Raw genomic sequence first — 17,011 nt, 5'->3', positions numbered from 1 at the left:
AGTGGGTACTTAATAAGACCCGGATTCCTTCATAGCTCCTCCCTTTGGCTTGCTCTTTGTCCCCCCAACACCCACTTCACCCACCACTTTACAGTTTATATAAATTATCTATTGATCCCTTAGAACAACAGCACAAGGCTGGCGGTGGGTCCCCATTTTACAGATGAGAAAACCAGGGCTCAGATCCGTGGCGTCCCCCCCACCGCCGCCCCGCCCTGGCTACTGTTGACCCTTTTGCTCACATCCGTTGGTCCATCTTGGGTCAACTCTGAAGAAATATTCAGGGGGGAGCCTCCCAACCCCCTGCCCCCCAAAACCCTCCAGAGTGTTGCTTTGCAGAGAGCCACTGCTGTGCTCTCCCTCTTCCACAGGGTGGTCATGCCTCTTCCCCGGGACCCCCAGGTCAAAAGCCCAGGCCACGTTCAGATGTGGGCAGGTGGCCTGCAACCAGCCGGAGGGGTGAGGAAATGAAGCCTGACTTAGAGAAGGCCAATGTGTGGGTAAAGTGCCCCTGCTGGAGTCCGGGAAGTCCCCTTTATTAATATTATTCTTTCCCGGTCAGCTGCTAAATAATCTGCACCCTCAGGCAAATCCCCTAACCTTCCGGGGCTCTGTTTCTGCAAAATGGAGGTAGGGAGTAGGGGTTTTATTTTATTTTATTTTTTGCTAGTCCTTCCAACCTTCCCATTTCGCAGACAGAAACCTAAGACCGGGGTGGGGGGTGGTTTATTCCAGGGGGCTGCACTCAGGCAGAAGCTACAGCAAAGGCATTGATAGGTCTGCGGATCTTCCCTGCTGGTAACAGGTTCTTCACAGACCGTGTGACCTCTGTGTCGCTCCAGAGGTCACCTTGTGGCCCATGCTGGCGTCTTCCTGCCAGGCCACCAGCCAGGAGACTGGGTAGAGAAACGGCACATGTTTAATTCTGTGGCGTGGGAGGAGCTCTTTTTGAATGATCTCAAAGGGCCTTTGTCTTCCCCCTGTGCCCTCGCCATCCCAGAAAACTCACATTTGCTGTTCCCTCTGAACTGAAATGGCCCCCACCCCCTCCTCCACACCCCCCTCCCCCTGCCACCGTTTCCTAACGCCTCCCCCCAGGACCTACTTCAAGGCATGTGACCCTCTGCTGCCTCCCTCTTGAAATTCTTAATAACTTTTCAACAAGGGCTCCATGTTTTCATTTTGCACTGGGCCCTGTGAATTCTGTAGCCTGTCCTGCCTGCCCACCAAAGTCACCTCTTCTGCTTTTTTTTTTTAAGTTTATTTATTTATTTTGAGGGAGAGAGAGTGAGTGGGGGAGGGGCAGAGACAGAGGGAGAGAAAGAGAATCCCAAGCAGGCTCCACACTGTCAGCACAGAGCCCGACTGGGGGCTCGAACTCTCAACCCTGATCATGACCTGAGCCGAGATGGTGTTGGATACTTAACTGACTAAGCCACTCAGGCACCCCCGAAGTCACCTCTTCTGAAGGGTGTTCCCTGTCCCCAAGCATTCCCCATGTGACCCCATTTCTTGATTGATTGCTCTGATATGTTTTCACAACTCATAATCATTCCTGAAGATTATGTCATTAATTTCCTTGTGTTGACTTGGTTGTTACCTGTCTCCTGCACGGAGGGCAAGGTCCATGAAAATGGTGCCACGTGGGTCTCCAGTTTTCCCCACCGACTGGCCTAGTGTGGGTTCATGGTAGACTCTGAATAAATATTTGCCGAATGCATGAATTCAGTGAGGAACCCAGGCTTGCCAAAGACAGAATTCTGCATTCCTGGGGCATGCAAAACACTTCATGAATGAATCTGGGAAGGAAGGAAGGAAGGAAGGAAGGAAGGAAGGAAGGAAGGAAGGAAGGAAGGAAGGAAAGAAGGAAGGGAGGGAGGAAGGAAGGAAGGAAAGAAGGAAGGGAGGGAGGAAGGAAGGAAGGGAGGGAAGAAGGAAGGAAGGAAAGAAGGAAGGAAGGGAGGAAGGAAGGGAGGGAGGAAGGAAGGGAGGGAGGAAGGAAGGAAGAAAAGTGGGAAGGAAGGAATAAATGGATGGATGGATGGATGGATGGGTGAATAGACACTTTGCTGTTGCTTTCAGCAGCAATAGCATTTTTGTTTTCATAAAACTCTTTTTTGTGTAAATCGTATGATTTTGTAGACTAGTTCCATGGTTAAGCCCTAATTTTTCTTCTGCGTTTAATACGGTTGTACAATCTCCCTGTTCCCTCCCATCTTCCCAGCTGGCAAGGGCCGGCTGAGATTATGGACCCGGTGACTTCGTGCTGTCTGTTCAAGTCCCCTCCTCGTCTTCCCTTTTGGGTTCATCTCAGGCCAGGTGTTGGGACTTGGCTCTTCTCTGGACTTGGAAATAGTCCCCAGATGGCGGACTTCCCATGCAACCCTTAGAGAACAAAGCTGGTGAGAACATTACAAGTGACAAAATGCTCACGTGCTGTGAAATGAAGGTTCCGAGGTAATCACTTTGGTCAACAGTGGCAATGTGACTAGTATACAGTGGGTCTGGGGTAAGATGCCCGTTCAGAGCACTGTTGCCCTGATACTTCTCTCCCGTGGGTGCGTGTGTGGACTGAATGGGTGGGATAGGACAGGTTCAGGATCGCACAACTGTAGTCCTGAAAATTAAAGTTATGACCCAGGGGGCGCCTGGGTGACTCAGTTAAACGTCCCGCTCTTGCTTTTGCCTCAGGTCATGATCTTACAGTTCATGAGATTGAGCTCTGTGTCAAGCTCTGTGCTGGGTGTGGAGCCTGCTTAGGATTCTGTCTGTCTTCCTCTCAAGATAAATAAATAAGCTTAAAAAAAAAATAAAGTTATGACTTGGAAATTCATTAGTTGGTGGTGAACTCATTTAGCAGCAAAATCCACCTTGAATAGATGTAAAGTTGTTTGTAGTGTTTATTTATTCCGTTTTGTGAATATTCATGCCTTCTGCTGCTGAAATAGTAACATGAAAACGTATCATGTAAAGCTTTACCATCACCCCCCAAGAAAGTTCCCAAATTCCAAAGCATATTGAGTCCTGGGAGTTTCAGATAAGGGATTGTGGATACATGAATGTAATGTGCTTAGATTTCTGTCCAATTAGTAAGCACAGAAAATGAGGGTGCTTAATGTTTGTGTGTGTGTGTGTGTGTGTGTGTGTGTGTGTGTGTGGCTGGAAAGTCTATAAGGAATGTGTCAAAATAGTTAATAATCATTGTTTTTATATGGTGCAATTATGAGTCATTTAAATTTTCTTCTGTGTTTTCCAACTTTCTGCTGTAGATATTGTTACAACAAGTGTTAACAATGTTTAATAATAAAACCTTATAAAAATATTGGGGGGGGGGGAAGTGAACCAGTCATCCCACTTCCTAGATAAAAAGCTGAAGCCCTGACCCTCAGGGGTCTGTCAGAGGTCTCTGATATCTCTATCAGAGATAATCATAGGCCCTCAGTGCCATTCGAGCCCGGACCCTCAGCAGGTGCAGGTCAGAAAGCGGTCTGCGATCTCCCGGTATTGATGCTTAACCTGGGCTCCAGCAAAGATGCCTCCACCCTCCTCCTAACCCGTTCTTGGCATTAGTGAGAAGAATGAGGCAGGGGAGGCAGCCATTAAGCTCTGTGACCTTGAGGATGTCACCTACCCTCTCAGGGGGCTGGAGTGGATGCTCTGAGATCCTTTGTGGTCCCAGCAGCCTTTGCTTTTGTTTCTTTGTGTGTGGAGCGGTGCGTGGTGGGGGGCAGGGGGGCGGTGCTGGAAGAACGGAGGTGGGAGGGGGAGGGGGGAAGAGAGCTTGGGGAAAGTTTGTTAATTTCGAACCATTTTCTCCTGGGCCGGTTGCCCGTGGATGGTCTGGGTCCTCCTAGGTAAACATTAGGACAAACTCAGAGATGAAACGGTCCAGTGGAGAAGCTAAGGTTTGTCCCATTCATTCATGGGCTTGGGAGCATTTATCATAGGCCTGCTGGTTGTCGGGCTCTGTGCAGGCACTGTGGGTGCTTAGATGGCCTCAGAGAGGCCAGGCCAGGCCAGGTCAGGAAGGAGCCTAAGAGGCCACTAGCCCAGAGAACTTCCCGTCGTGGGCAGAGAACTTCCCACTGCGCATGCTTTCTCCTCCACTCAGCTGTCAAGTGCCCCGGGGCCGAGCCGTTAACCTTTCTGTGCCTCAGCATCCTCCAGAACGAGGTCACAGTGCTGCCTACCTCACAGGCCCGGTGCCACGCTTAGCTGAGCTACTGTGAGCCCACAGTGCCATGGCGTGATCACTGTCATTGGGTGCCAAGCACAGTGGTCACAGCAAGGGCCCAGGCCCCGCAGGCAGACAGGTCTGGCTTTGGATCTCAGACCAGTCCCGTGAGCTCTCTCAGCTGCAATTTCCTTCTCCGTCGAAGTGGGGCAATGCTGGTGTCTACCTCACAAGTGTGCTGAGATCACGGGAGAAGGAGTGGCGGGTGTGGGTAGCCCAGGGGCTGCCTCGGGGGCCGGCCGCTGAATGGGCATCTTCCAAAGCTCTCGCCTGTGGCCATGGCTCTTCCCAGGCCCCTCCGGGCGTACATCCTTAAGGTATAGCAGCAGCCTGTGTCCGCAGGGGAGGAAGTGGAGGGGGGGCAGGCGAAGTGTCCCCAACAAAATGGTAGAACACAAGGCAGTCCACAGGGTGCTTTCCCAACCACTCACTTCCCTGGTGGGAGTGCTGAGTTCAAGAGAGGCTTCTCAAGGCAGACCGCAGAGCCCAGGGAGGCGAGTGCGGGTCGGTGGGGTCTGGACCGCAGTGAAGGACACCACAGGCGAGCACCCTGACACCCGGGACCTTGCTGCACTTCTGTCCCAGATAACGTCCTGGGTGGGCTTGCATCGGGCCTCTTCCAGATCCTTCCTGCTCATTATCTCCCCTCCGTATCTCTTTTCCTCTGCTCCAAGTAGCGAGCAGGTCATAAAATTTTAAATTGTCTATAAATATTTGTTATTTGTCCCTCAGTGAAATGCCATGGATCTTTTGATAATGTTTTAATTTACTTATTCCTTTATTGATTTAGGGAGAGGCTGGCAGAAACCCCGTTTTCAACTCTTTTTAGCTCCTAAGATGTTTTCTGGGAGGTTCGGGGGAAGGGGGTCTCTGTTTTCACATTGTTTCATTGGTGGACTGGATATTGAGTTTCGGAAGAGGCTGGCTATTAATACAGGATCCAGAGAAACTAAACATTCCTTTCTCTCTCTCTTAAATATCTGGATCCCGCTTTATTTTTATTTTTATTTTTTTAAAGTTTATTTTTTTATAATTAAAAGAATTTTAATGTTTATTTCTGAGAGAGAGAGAGAGAGACAGAGTGCAAGCAGGGGCGGGACAGAGAGAGAGGGAGACACAGAATCCAAAGCAGGCTCCAGGCTCTGAGCTGTCAGCACAGAGCCCGACATGGGGCTCGAACCCACAAATGGTGAGATTGTAACCTGTGCCGAGGTTGGACGCTTAACCGACTGTGCCACCCAGGCGCCCCTTAAGTTTATTTATTTATTTTGAGAGACAGAGTGAGAACAAGTGGGGAAGGGGCAGAGAGAGAGGAAGAGAGAGAGTCTTAAGCAGGCTCTGCACTGTCAGCACAGAGCCCAATGTGGGCTCAGTCCCACAAACTGTGAGATCGTGACCTGAACTGAAATCAAGAGTCAGATGTTCAACAGACTGAGCCACCCAGGGGCCCCGTCTGTATCCTAATTTAGAAAAATCTTTCACTTCTGCTCTATGCTTAATGGAACATTTCCTCCATCACATATTGAAAGGGATTATTTTAAATTATTTTGTTAATGTTTATTTTTGAGAGAGAAAGAGCTTGCACTCGCATGCAGGGGAGCAGGGGAGGGGCAGAGAGAGGGAAGGACAGAGGATCCGAAGCGGGCTCTGTGCTGTCAGTGGGACTTGAACTCACGAACCATGAGATCATGACCTGAGCTGAAGTCAGACACTTAATGGACTGAGCCCCCCAGGTTAATGCCCCAGGGCATTATTTTGGTTTTGTGTGAATGAACGCACTTTGTATATGGATGGTTTTACAGATGAAGTGGAGAGAAGAGGTTTGCTCGGGGTCACAGAGGGCACAGGGCCAGGCTTGAGGCCGCTCACGCTCACGGCTCCGGAATTTCCACTGTGCTGCTCGTCACTTGTACGTGTACCATTTCTTGTTGTTTTTTTGCGTGTGCCTTTCGCCATTGACCTGGCTTTTCCCTCTGCCATACCAACAAGTTAAATTTAGCCTCTGATGAGCCTGAGCAGAAGGACTTGTAACACGAGACTGCATCTACAGCCAAGTTTGAACTGTCATCGAAAGCACAGTGACAATTGTTTAGAGGAGATGTTTGTATAAAGGCGGTACGGAGCATAGGGGCGTGTGTTATTCTTTCCTTCCGATCTTCTCTTCCCTAATAAGGCAGGCAGAGAAAAACCCAAGTCGTTATCACTCTGATGACGTGCCAAGCGCGGACATCTAAGTGAAATCCTTTCTTGAGCGCCCCCACGTAAAAGCGAGCTGTGTTACGACGTCTCTCCGGCTGGGTTGGCGGAGAAGTTAGCATCACCACGAGGTCCAACGGGTGTTGGGGTTTTGTCACTAGAGGATAAAAATCCAGAGCGATGCAAGTAAACCGATTCAAGCTCTTTCCCACTTGATCCTTACTGACTTGGGGTCTTTTGAAATACTTCCACTTCCTGATTTTAATTGTTTTCCCTATTTTGAGGTGAATATATTAAATTTGGGTCATGTCGGGGATGAATTTGCAGGGGGGAGGGGGTTGGTTTGAAACTTTAAAAAATGCATCAGCCTAAGGTGGAGTTCGTTTTGGAGGAAGGAAAGACAAGGCCGTGGAGAACATTCTAGAAATTCTGAAGAACTGAGAATTGTGTTCACCTGTTTTATGTATTTATTTCTTAATCCCCTTGTTGAAACAGTTGATATCTGGCTAGAGCACAGCTAACTGGTGTCCTCAGCCAGGGCTGCTTCTACAGCTCCTAGGAGAGGTCACTGCTGCCATTGGGGCCATATTTGCAAACTTTTACATTAGTTTTTGGCTTCTTGCTTTGCTGTGAACGTAGGCTACATTTATTGTCATTGCAATATTTTCTAGCCAGTGTTTTGGGTCCTTTTAACTTATGAAAACTACTTGGAGAAGTATTCATTCATTTATTCTAACTGGAATCAGTTTGCGTGGGTTCAAGGCTCCAGCTCTGTCACCCTTAGGAAATGTACATCTCTGGGTCTTGTTTCCTTATCTGCATTATGGAAATAAAAACGATAGGATTGTTGGGCACCCGGGTGGCTCAGTCCATGAAGAATCCCACTCTTTTTTAAAAATTTATTTTATTTTTTAGCGTTTATTTATTTATTTATTATTAAAAAAAATTTTTTTTTCAACATTTTTTATTTATTTTTGGGACAGAGAGAGACAGAGCATGAACGGGGGAGGGGCAGAGAGAGAGGGAGACACAGAATCGGAAACAGGCTCCAGGCTCCGAGCCATCAGCCCAGAGCCCGACGCGGGGCTCGAACTCACGGACCGCGAGATCGTGACCTGGCTGAAGTCGGACGCTTAACCGACTGCGCCACCCAGGCGCCCCACTGTTTATTTATTTTTGAGATAGGGAGAGACAGAGCATGAACGGGGGAGGGTCAGAGAGAGAGGGAGACACAGAATCCGAAGCAGGCTCCAGGCTCCGAGCTGTCAGCGCAGAGCCCGACGCGGGGCTCGAACTCACAGACCACGAGATCGTGACCTGAGCCGAAGTCGGACGCCCAACCGACTGAGCCACCCAGGCGCCCCAAGAATCCCACTCTTGATTTCAGCTCAGGTCAGGATCTCACGGTTCATGAGTTTGAGTCCCGCGTCGGACTCAGAGCCTGCTTGGGATTCTCTCTCTCCCCTCTTTTCTCTTCCCCTACCCCACTAGTGCTCTCTTCTCTCTCTCTCTCTCTCTCTCTCTCTCTCTCTCTCTCTCTCTCAAAGATAAATAAACTTACAATGAAAAAAAAATTAAAAACAACAGGATCGCTATTAAATAAGACAAAGGCACAAAAGAGCACCCAGGGTATGCTGGTCTTAGCAGAAAGCTTATTTTTTTAAGAAAAGATGTATTCATTTGAGTGTGGCTGACACACAATGTTGCATTCGTTTCAGGTGTAGGACATAGTGATTAGACAAGTCTATGTAGTTATGCTGCGCTCACCACAAGTGTAGCCGCCATCTGTCACCGTACATCACTGCTGCACTATCATCGACTATATTCCTTATGCTGTCCCTTTCATTCCTGTGACTCATTCATTCCATAGCTGGAAGCCAGAAAGAAGCCTTTTTAGGGTCTCAGGGCAGCTGGGGTCTTCCCTGCCTTGAAAGCACTCACTTTACCAGGTGACCCATGTGGTCCGAAGTGTGTGTTGGGAGCTCTCCGTGGGGACAGAGGGACCTGGAACCAACTTGTCCCTGGGAATAGAGGTGAAAGAATGAGCAAAACCAGGAACTTGGAAGCCAGAAGTTGACCTGACTTCGGGGGCTTTTACCAGGCACTGTGGTGACATCTGACTCATATTTTAAGGTTTATTTATTATCAGAGAGAGAGCGAGAGAGAGCGCGCAAGGGAGGGACAGAGAGAGGAGAGAGAAAATCCCAAGCAGGCTCCACACCGTCAGCTCAGAGCCCGAGGCAGGGCTGTATCCCCCTAACCCTGAGGTCATGATCTGAGCCGAAATCAAGAGTGGGGCTCTCAACCGACTGAGCCACCCAGACGCCCCTGACTCATATTTTAAATAAACCATATTTTCCACCACTTCCCTAGTGGGTGTATTCAAGCACTTGTGAGTTTTGCCCAGCTGCCAGTAGCTAGTGGGTGCCATCCTGGAACGCTTCTACTCCAGTCAGGCGAGCTGGGTAGGAAAGCAGCCAAGAGGGTTTTTGTTTTTTGTGTGTGTTTTTTTTTTAACATCTCCGGCGGTCGTTTCCCGGCGCCCAAGGTCAGCGGTGGCTCCGTGATTGGCGGGCGCGGGGGGGCGGGACCTGGCCGGCGGGGATAGGGGGCGGGGCCCGGTGAGGGGGCAGGACCCTTCTGGGAGGAGGGGTCCGCTTGGGGGCGGGGCCTGGGCGGGCGCGTCCGCCCCGGACACTTGCGCGCAGGACTCATTTCGGGATGGAGGAAGCTCAGCGCTTGGGCCGGCATCTGCAGGTTGCAGCACAACCCGGCCCGAGCCGCTCTCGGACCGCGCCTCCGCCTCCCTGTGGCTGCCCTGCTGGGCCCCGGGACCGGGGTCCGCTTCAGGGGGTTCAGGGGTGCATGCTCGGCATTCCGGAAGGAGCCGGGTGGGATTGGTCGGCGGGCAGGTCAATATGAGTCCTGCCAAGTGCAAGGTCTGTTTCCCTGATCGCAAAGTAAAGTAAGTAAGCCTGCAATTCTAATGACCGTTATCTTTTGCAAACTTATGCAGCGTGTCCCCCCCCCCCCCCCCCGCTCCCCGCCCCTAGTAGAGACAAGCCGTGTGATCCCTTCGCTCCACCTCCTCTTCCCCGCCCCCACCAAAGAAATGCAGGCTTCAGTTGGGCCGCTGGGGAGACGGAGCCTGCCTTGCAAAACCCGGGAGGCTGGATTTGGCGGTGATGTTGTTTGGAAGGGGGCGCTCAGGAACACCAAGGTGGACCCGCTGGCGGGGGGCCTCGCTTTCCTCCTCTTCCTCCCCTTTGCTTTGGTGAAGCCTTGGTTGCGGAAGGCAGGACTTTGGAAATGATCGCGAAGCCCGGGGCGAATCAATGTGCATCTGAGCGCGCATCCCATTTAAGGTTATTTTCGGAGCAATTAGTGCAGGCGTTTCCACCTGCTTGATTTCTTGTTTTCATTGCATTGCACTTGAAAAACTTACCAAAGTCACGTTCTGTTTGTTGTTGAAAAGTCAGAAAATTCTAGATAAGCAAAAAGGAGGCACAAAAATCACCCTTAACCACTTCTCCCCATGCATCCCCGCCCACCCCATGATCTTTATTAACAGTTGCTGGATAGTTAGTGCAGGGAAGTGAGGTCACTTGGAGCCAGAAGGACCTGGTTGTTTGGGTTCAAGGTTGGGGGGTTCAGAGAGGGCAGGAGACACGCCCCAGGAAGGAGGCTGACCTTGAAGTTCTCTGGTCCCTCTGCAAAGCAGAATAACAGAGCCTTTCGGGGGACCCTCCTTGGACTGCTGAAGGCAAAGGGCCTGCAGACGGGCACCGGTCCCCTGTTTGGACCATGGTCTTTCTTGTACACTGAGCTTTTTGTAGAGCATGTTAGTCACATTTCTACCCCCATCTGACCCCTCTGGCAAAACCCCTCAAGTCCTCCGGTGTGCCCAAAGCTGGCCACGTGGCCTACAAAGGATACATTTTTTTTTTTTTCCTGATCTGTAAGGCTATTTACACAAAAGTTCAACATACGAATCTTGAATCACATTTAATCGAAACCACCTTAAGCTGAAAGAATAAACCTGCAAGAATTGGAATCACCCCATTGCAAGTGGCTTCGCTGCCATGGGAATGCTGCTCAGAACCAAGGCCAGCTGCCTGGTTGAAATGTGGGTTGTTGATTGGTGGTTCTCGCCCCCACCTGCAGGTTAGAATTTCCTGCGGGGGGGGGGGGGGCGGGCGGGGGCGGTGCTTTTGGAAAATGTAGATGCCTGGGTGACCCCTACTCCCCCCCCCCCCCAACAATCCTTCCCATCCTGGGGATGCTGAGTAATTAGTCCAGGTGGGGTCTAGACATCAGCAGTTTTAAGGCTTCTCGTGATGGAGTGCACAGTCAGGGCCGAAAAGCACCGCTTAACTCAGAGTTGGTGAACTGTTTCCATCAAGGGCCAAACAGTAAATATTTTCGGCTTTTGTGGTCTTATGGTCTCTGTCACACCTACTCAGCTCTGCCATTTACTGCCCTAGCAGCCACAGATAATTACATCATGATTGAGAGGGCCTGACTGTATTCCAATCACACTGTATTTATGGACACTGAGGTTGAAAATTCACATAATTTTCTCATGTCACAAAGTAAGATTCTTTCAACCATTTAAAAATGTAAAAACCAGGGGCACCTGGGTGGCTCAGTCAGTTGAGCGTCCAACTTCCGCTTGGGTCATGATCTCCCGGTTCGTGAGTTCGAGCCCCACATCAGGCTCGCTGCTGTCTGCACAGAGCCCGCTTCAGATCCTCTGTCCCCTTCTCTCTGCCCCTTCCTCGCTTGCCCTCAAAAAATAAATGAACATTTAAAAAATAAGTAGAAAATAAATAAAAAGGTAAAAACCATTATTAGCTTGTGGGAGGTACAAAAGCATGTGGCAGCCTGGATTTGGTTTTTGGACCCTATTTTAAGGACTCCTGGCCCAGCCAAGGTGGCCATCCCAGGAAGCACTGGGCCGGTGGGGAGGGGGACAGGAGGCCTGAGAGATTTCCAAGGGTCTATGTGTCTGGGAGCCCAAAGATGAGTTCGGAATTATCAGCCTTTTACTAAGCTATGCAATGTCCTTTCTTCCTTATTTGCTTGGTGAAAATAGTAAGTAAATAACTTTACTTCCATCAGGTCATCGGCTCTCAGCGGTTACCATCCCTGTTTTACCAAAGAGAAAGGAGAGGTAGGGACACAAGGGCTGGATGATGTCAGGGCCCAGTGGCCCCATACTGGGCTCTTCCCATGGCTTCCCTGTGGAGAGGCCCCTCGGCTTAAGGTCTTTACTGCCCGCAAGGCCCAATGCTGAACCCTGAACACACCCTCAAGGAAGGAGACGCAATTAATGTTGTTAATATTTTCATCTTATGAGGCAACTAAGAGACACCTGCTAAAGCAACTTTCCCAGGATTACACAGGTCAGGAATGGTAGATTCTGCATCGAAAGTCTGGAAGGATGGCTCTAATCTACGATGAGATCGATTAGAAACCATTAGGGTTTCTCAGCTGAGGCCCTGCTAACGCGTGGGGCCCTGTAATTCTTTGCGGTGAGGGGCTGTTCTGAGCATCCTAGAACATTCAGCAGCATCCCTGGCCTTTACCTACTAGATGGCCACCCCCCCTTCGTTGTGACCACAAAAAATGTCTGCAAACGTGGCCATGTGTCTCCGGGGGACAAAACTGCCCCCAGCTGAGAACCCTGTGGTATACACATCGCCTCTCAAATATAAGTGCTTGTTTTTTCAAGTCCAGACAATAGAGATACTCCCATTTGTCTTAAATATCTTCCTGCCTCGAACTTAGATTCAGAAGGTCAGAGTCAGATTGGAAGCCCACACTTGCCGTCTGTGTGGCTTGAGGTCATCGGGCCTCTCGGAGCCTCAGTTTCCTCACTGTGAGCAGGAAATGGTGGCCTCCCCTGCACGGGGCTCTGGGGATTCAGTGAGAAGCCCCCTGTGTCTGATTCCTAGTGACACTTGAGATGTTTATTTCTTCCCTCCGGGTGTTTTCTGCCTGGTCTTGTGCCTGAGCAGCTGACTGTGTTTGGTGTTTGGCGGATAGCTCTGTGGCCTAGTTGATTGCACCTGAAGCCATTTCCAAAGTCACCCTGGAATATTTCAGCCCTCACACTTGCCTTGGAACAAATGCCGGTTGACGGTCGGCCCTCCAGAGCCAATGTTGGTTGGCCTCCAACTTTGTCAAAAACGAATAAAAATAGCCACTGGCCTGGAGACTGGGTCTGAAACAAGGCCCCTCCGGCAGCATTGTGTGTTCACCCGCCTAGTTAGTTGTGATGGGCCGCGACCCACCTGATGGAGGGGCTCTGTCGCCATGTTTGAAATCAAAATGGCGGCTGGGAATGGTTTTTCCAGGCCACAGAATGGTGTTCTTCTCCTGGATGACTTTTTGTTGTTGTGCTTTAGGTCAGTTTGCTAGAGTTTTAGTGTTTGTGTGCACGGAAACGGGATGTCTGAGACTATCTGAAGCCAAAAGATGAAGCCAGCCAGTCGGGGAAGGCTGTAGATAAGAGCGGGGGGTCGGGGAGAGCGGATGGATGGGGAGCAGACCCTGGGCAGAGGAGTGGCTGAAGCGTTTCCTGGTGAGGTTGGGAGGTCAACAGTCCCTGATCCTCTTGGCTTCACTGGACTGAAATGATAATACAGAGTTTACTGTGTGCCAGATGCCATTTTTTACTTTCTGTATATTAACCTTTAAACCTGGTGTAGTACGTGTTAATAACCTTATCTTACAGTTAAGGATACTGAGTGCCTTGCCCCATGGATGCCAGAATGGCTAGGGCTTTCAGCATCCCTATTAACAAAATTTATATATATATTTTTTCTTATTGAAAATAATTTATCGGGGCGCCTGGGTGGCTCAGTCGGTTAAGCATTCGACTCTTGATTTCGGCCCAAGTTGTGATCTCATGGTTTCATGAATTCGAGCCCACGTCACCGCAGTGACAGCACAAAGCCTTCTTGGAATTCTGCCTCTCTCCATCCCTCTCCCGCTCACTCTCTTTCGGTCCCTCTCAAAATAAATATGCTTAAAATTTTATCACCGCGGGAAATTTAACAAACATAAAGGAAGAGAAGAAAACACAAACCACCCATAATTGCTCACCATTTTGGTGTCTCTTTCCCTAGATCAGAGGCCTGCAGGTTAGGGCCCTCAGGCCACATCTGCTTGTTTTTGGAAATAAATAAAGTTATCCGAAACAAACTGAGCTCCTTGCTGATTGATGGGATGTAATTGGCAAGACAATATCTGCCCTTCCAAAGTACCCTTGTAAGTCCTTGTAAGTCCTGTTTTGTTTCAGTAGTTCAGCCCTAGGAGGTTCTAGAAGAAAAGCTGCTTGCAGTTTATTTATTTATTTAAAAAAAATTTTTTTTAATGTTTATTTATTTTTGAGACAGAGAGAGACAGAGCATGAACGGGGGAGGGTCAGAGAGAGAAGGAGACACAGAATCTGAAGCAGGCTCCAGGCTCTGAGCTGTCAGCACAGAGCCTGACGCGGGGCTCGAACTCATGGACCTCGAGATCACGACCTGAGCCGAAGTCGGATGCTTAACCGACTGAGCCACCCAGGCACCCCATGATCAATCAGTTCTTCACCAAAAGTTTGGTCCTCTGAACCCACTCATCCCTGCCCTCGACCTGCCTGGTGACACAGCCACTGGACACACCTGTGGGTGGTTAACTTCTGGCTTAATTCCTGGCAGATGAATGTCCCTTTGCTGTGTTACAAAAGTGGACTGAATATTCGCGCCTGATTCTCTTCCATGTCAGGAGAAGGTCCTATCAACATCCCACTAAATGACGGCAAAAGAGATTTTTATTTTATTTTTTTATTTTATTTTATTTTATTTTATTTTATTTTATTTTATTTTATTTTATTTTATTTTATTTTATTTAAGTTTATTTATTTTGAGAGAGATAGTGCAAGCAGGGGAAGGGCAGAGAGAGGGAGCGGGAGAGAGAGAATCCCAAGCAGACTCTTCACTGCCACCACAGAGCCTGATGCGGGGCTCTATCTCGTGAACCATGAGATCCTGACCTACGCAGAAATCAAGAGTCAGATGCTTAACCGACTGAGCCACCCAGGCGTCCCTAGATTCTTTTTTTTTTTTTTTTTTTTAAAGAGATGGAAACCATCAAGGCTGGCAGGACAGGAGAGGAGATTAGCAATACTATTTTGGAGGCCCCAAAGCAGGTGAGCCAGCAGTAACTGGCTTAGCAGAACCAAGAGGGCTGAGTCCTAAAGCAGCCGTGAGGACAGCTGAGAACTTACTGGATCTGCACCCTGAAAGGCGCAGGGACTGGCGGCATCACGTGCCTGTGCGCCTGGGGGTAAAGGTGGGGAGGTACCAACGTAAGAATTGGGTACAAAATGCCCAGATCTTCTTGTCTGCTTTGCTTGGCAGGGGTTGTCCACTCCCACCCCCACAGAAAGCAGGCAATTCATTCCCTGGAGAGGGAAAAGTAGAGGATCTTGGCGCTGGGGACCGATGGGCACGGTGGAGGGTGTGGGGCCTGTATCCAAACATGACGATCAGGGTCCGTATAGGTTATAGGTGTTGAAACCTTCCCTGCCCCCCATCCCAGACCTTCCTGCTACGTCCGCCCCCCCCCCCCCCTCTTCCCAGCTGCTGGCCAATTGAGAGCTGGACCCTTGAAAGAAGACGACTCTAAGTGTACTTCGGGTTCCCTGGTACACAGCAGCCCCCCTCCCCAAGGTCCCGAGTGTGAAGCTCAGGGTCCGCCGGCCTCACCTCAGTACCTTCTGTCAGCCCGTTGGTTCTCGCTCTTCGCCACGAGGAAGTGACTGAGGCTTAACAAACAGTTGGGGACAGTTTCTGATATGGAAGGCAGGCCCCGAACAGAGAGACACAAGAGACTTGGAAGAAACAGAAATCGTGCCAGGAGAAGGGAACATGAAAAAGCTGCCATTATTGCCCTCACTGAAGTCAGGGAGGATGTGGCACACATAGGCATAGGATGCGTGAAAAGGAAACTCTGCTGGTCATTAACAAGCTCTTGGTTGTAAAAACACAACAGCGGCGGCGGGGAGGGGGGATGGGTGGTGGGTGGTGCCCCTGGGTGGCTCAGTCACTTGAGCGTCTGACTTCAGCTCAGGTCATGCATGATCTCACAGCTCACGAGTTTGAGCCCCTCATCCGGCTCTGTGCTGACAGCTCAGAGCCTGGAGCCTGCAGCCTGCCTCGGATCCTGTGTCTCCCTCTCTCTCTGCCTCTGACCCACTCGCATTCTGGCTCTGTCTCTCTCAAAAACAAACAACCATTAAAACAAATTTAAAAACACAACAGCGGGTTAGGAGAGAAGGCTGAAGGAATTGCCCCGAAAGTGGAAGACACGAGATGGGAAGTAGGGGAGGGGTAAAATACAGAAACTTGCTGGCCAGTCTAAGAATTTCAGCATCCGGATGATAAGGCTTCTGGAAAGAATAGAGAAAAAGGAGGCAGGGAAATCATTTGAAGGAAATATTTGAAGATAAATTCCAGGATGTGAGTTTTCACATTGAAGGAGCCTGATAGATGCACAGCCCCACTGATGGAAGCAGACACACACCTGAGCACATCCCTGTGAAACTGTAGGCTACAGGAGACAGAGACAAGGTCCTATAAGCTTCTGGATGTGAAACAAAACAGATCACCCACGAAGGATCCAAGTATCGGAACAGCTCTGGTTCCGGCATCCTCGGAAGCCACAACACGATGGTGCAAGGCTTCCAAAACTCGGAAGGAGAAGGTTTTCCCTGATAGAGTTCTGTACACGGCCAAAGGCTAGGGTCAAACATGAGAGCAGAAGGAAGTTTCAGACCACGCCAGATGACGACACATTTACCACCCCCAGCCCCTACTCCCCATCGCCTTTTTTTGAGAAGGCTAGCGATCTCCCCCTGAAGCAAGAGAATAAACTGACATCCAGCATAGAATCAGAGGGAATCTCCAGGGCGGTAGTGATGAAGTAGCCTGGTGCAGTGAGGAGGAGGACAGGCACACGAGGACCTCCTCGTCACATGTCCTGCCATGGTACCATCTTTTCAATCAGATGAACTACTGGACGCTATGTCCCAACAAAACGAGGGAGAAAGAGGGAGCCGTGTGATCCCCCAAATGAGGGATCAGACCCGAGGAGAGGCAAAAGGCATCCCGAGGAGGTCAGCAAAAGAAGGCCCAGGATGACAGTCGGGTAAGGGGGTCTGGAGAACCGGCAGTCAGGACGGGAGGAGAGAGCAGAGGCCTCCAGGAGGGATGTTGCCAATGAAAAATAAAGGAGCTGCTCAATTAGCTGCAATTAGTGGGCTGCATTAGCAACAGGTGCAAGAGCTATGCGAAGGAGGGGCGCCTGGGGGGCTCAGTCGGTTGAGCGTCCGACTTTGGCTCCGGTCATGGTCTCGCGGTCCGTGAGCTCGAGCCCCGCGTCGGGCTCTGGGCTGACAGCTCGGAGCCCGGAGCCGGCTTCCGATTCTGTGTCTCCCTCTCTCTCTGCCCCTCCCCCACTCATGCTCTGTCTCTATCAAAAATGAATAAACGTTAGAAAAAATTTTAAAAAGAGCTCTGTGAATGAAAA

At 50.1% G+C, this 17,011-nt stretch overlaps 1 protein-coding gene and 1 long non-coding RNA gene across 3 annotated transcripts in view; one reads left to right on the top strand and one right to left on the bottom strand.

The window, feature by feature from the left end:
- ACACB (acetyl-CoA carboxylase beta) overlaps positions 1 to 17,011 on the top strand; it is a 111,203-nt gene that overhangs the window by 9,454 nt on the left and 84,738 nt on the right. The window lies entirely within an intron of this gene.
- LOC131489177 (uncharacterized) lies at positions 650 to 4,130 on the bottom strand. Of its 2 annotated transcripts, XR_009250420.1 has the most exons (4): positions 3,632 to 4,130; positions 2,253 to 2,385; positions 1,601 to 1,696; positions 650 to 896 (listed from the first exon to the last, which is right to left on the bottom strand). It is a non-coding gene; the product is annotated as an uncharacterized LOC131489177 (long non-coding RNA). The 2 variants fall into 2 exon arrangements; XR_009250419.1 differs by having other exon boundaries at positions 1,601 to 2,385.

Source organism: Neofelis nebulosa, chromosome 11 (assembly GCF_028018385.1).
Source record: "Neofelis nebulosa isolate mNeoNeb1 chromosome 11, mNeoNeb1.pri, whole genome shotgun sequence".
In the NCBI taxonomy this organism is placed as follows: Eukaryota; Metazoa; Chordata; class Mammalia; order Carnivora; family Felidae; genus Neofelis; species Neofelis nebulosa.
The sequence above is the reverse complement of the archived record's forward strand: the minus strand, read 5'-3'. Positions and strand labels throughout refer to the sequence as shown.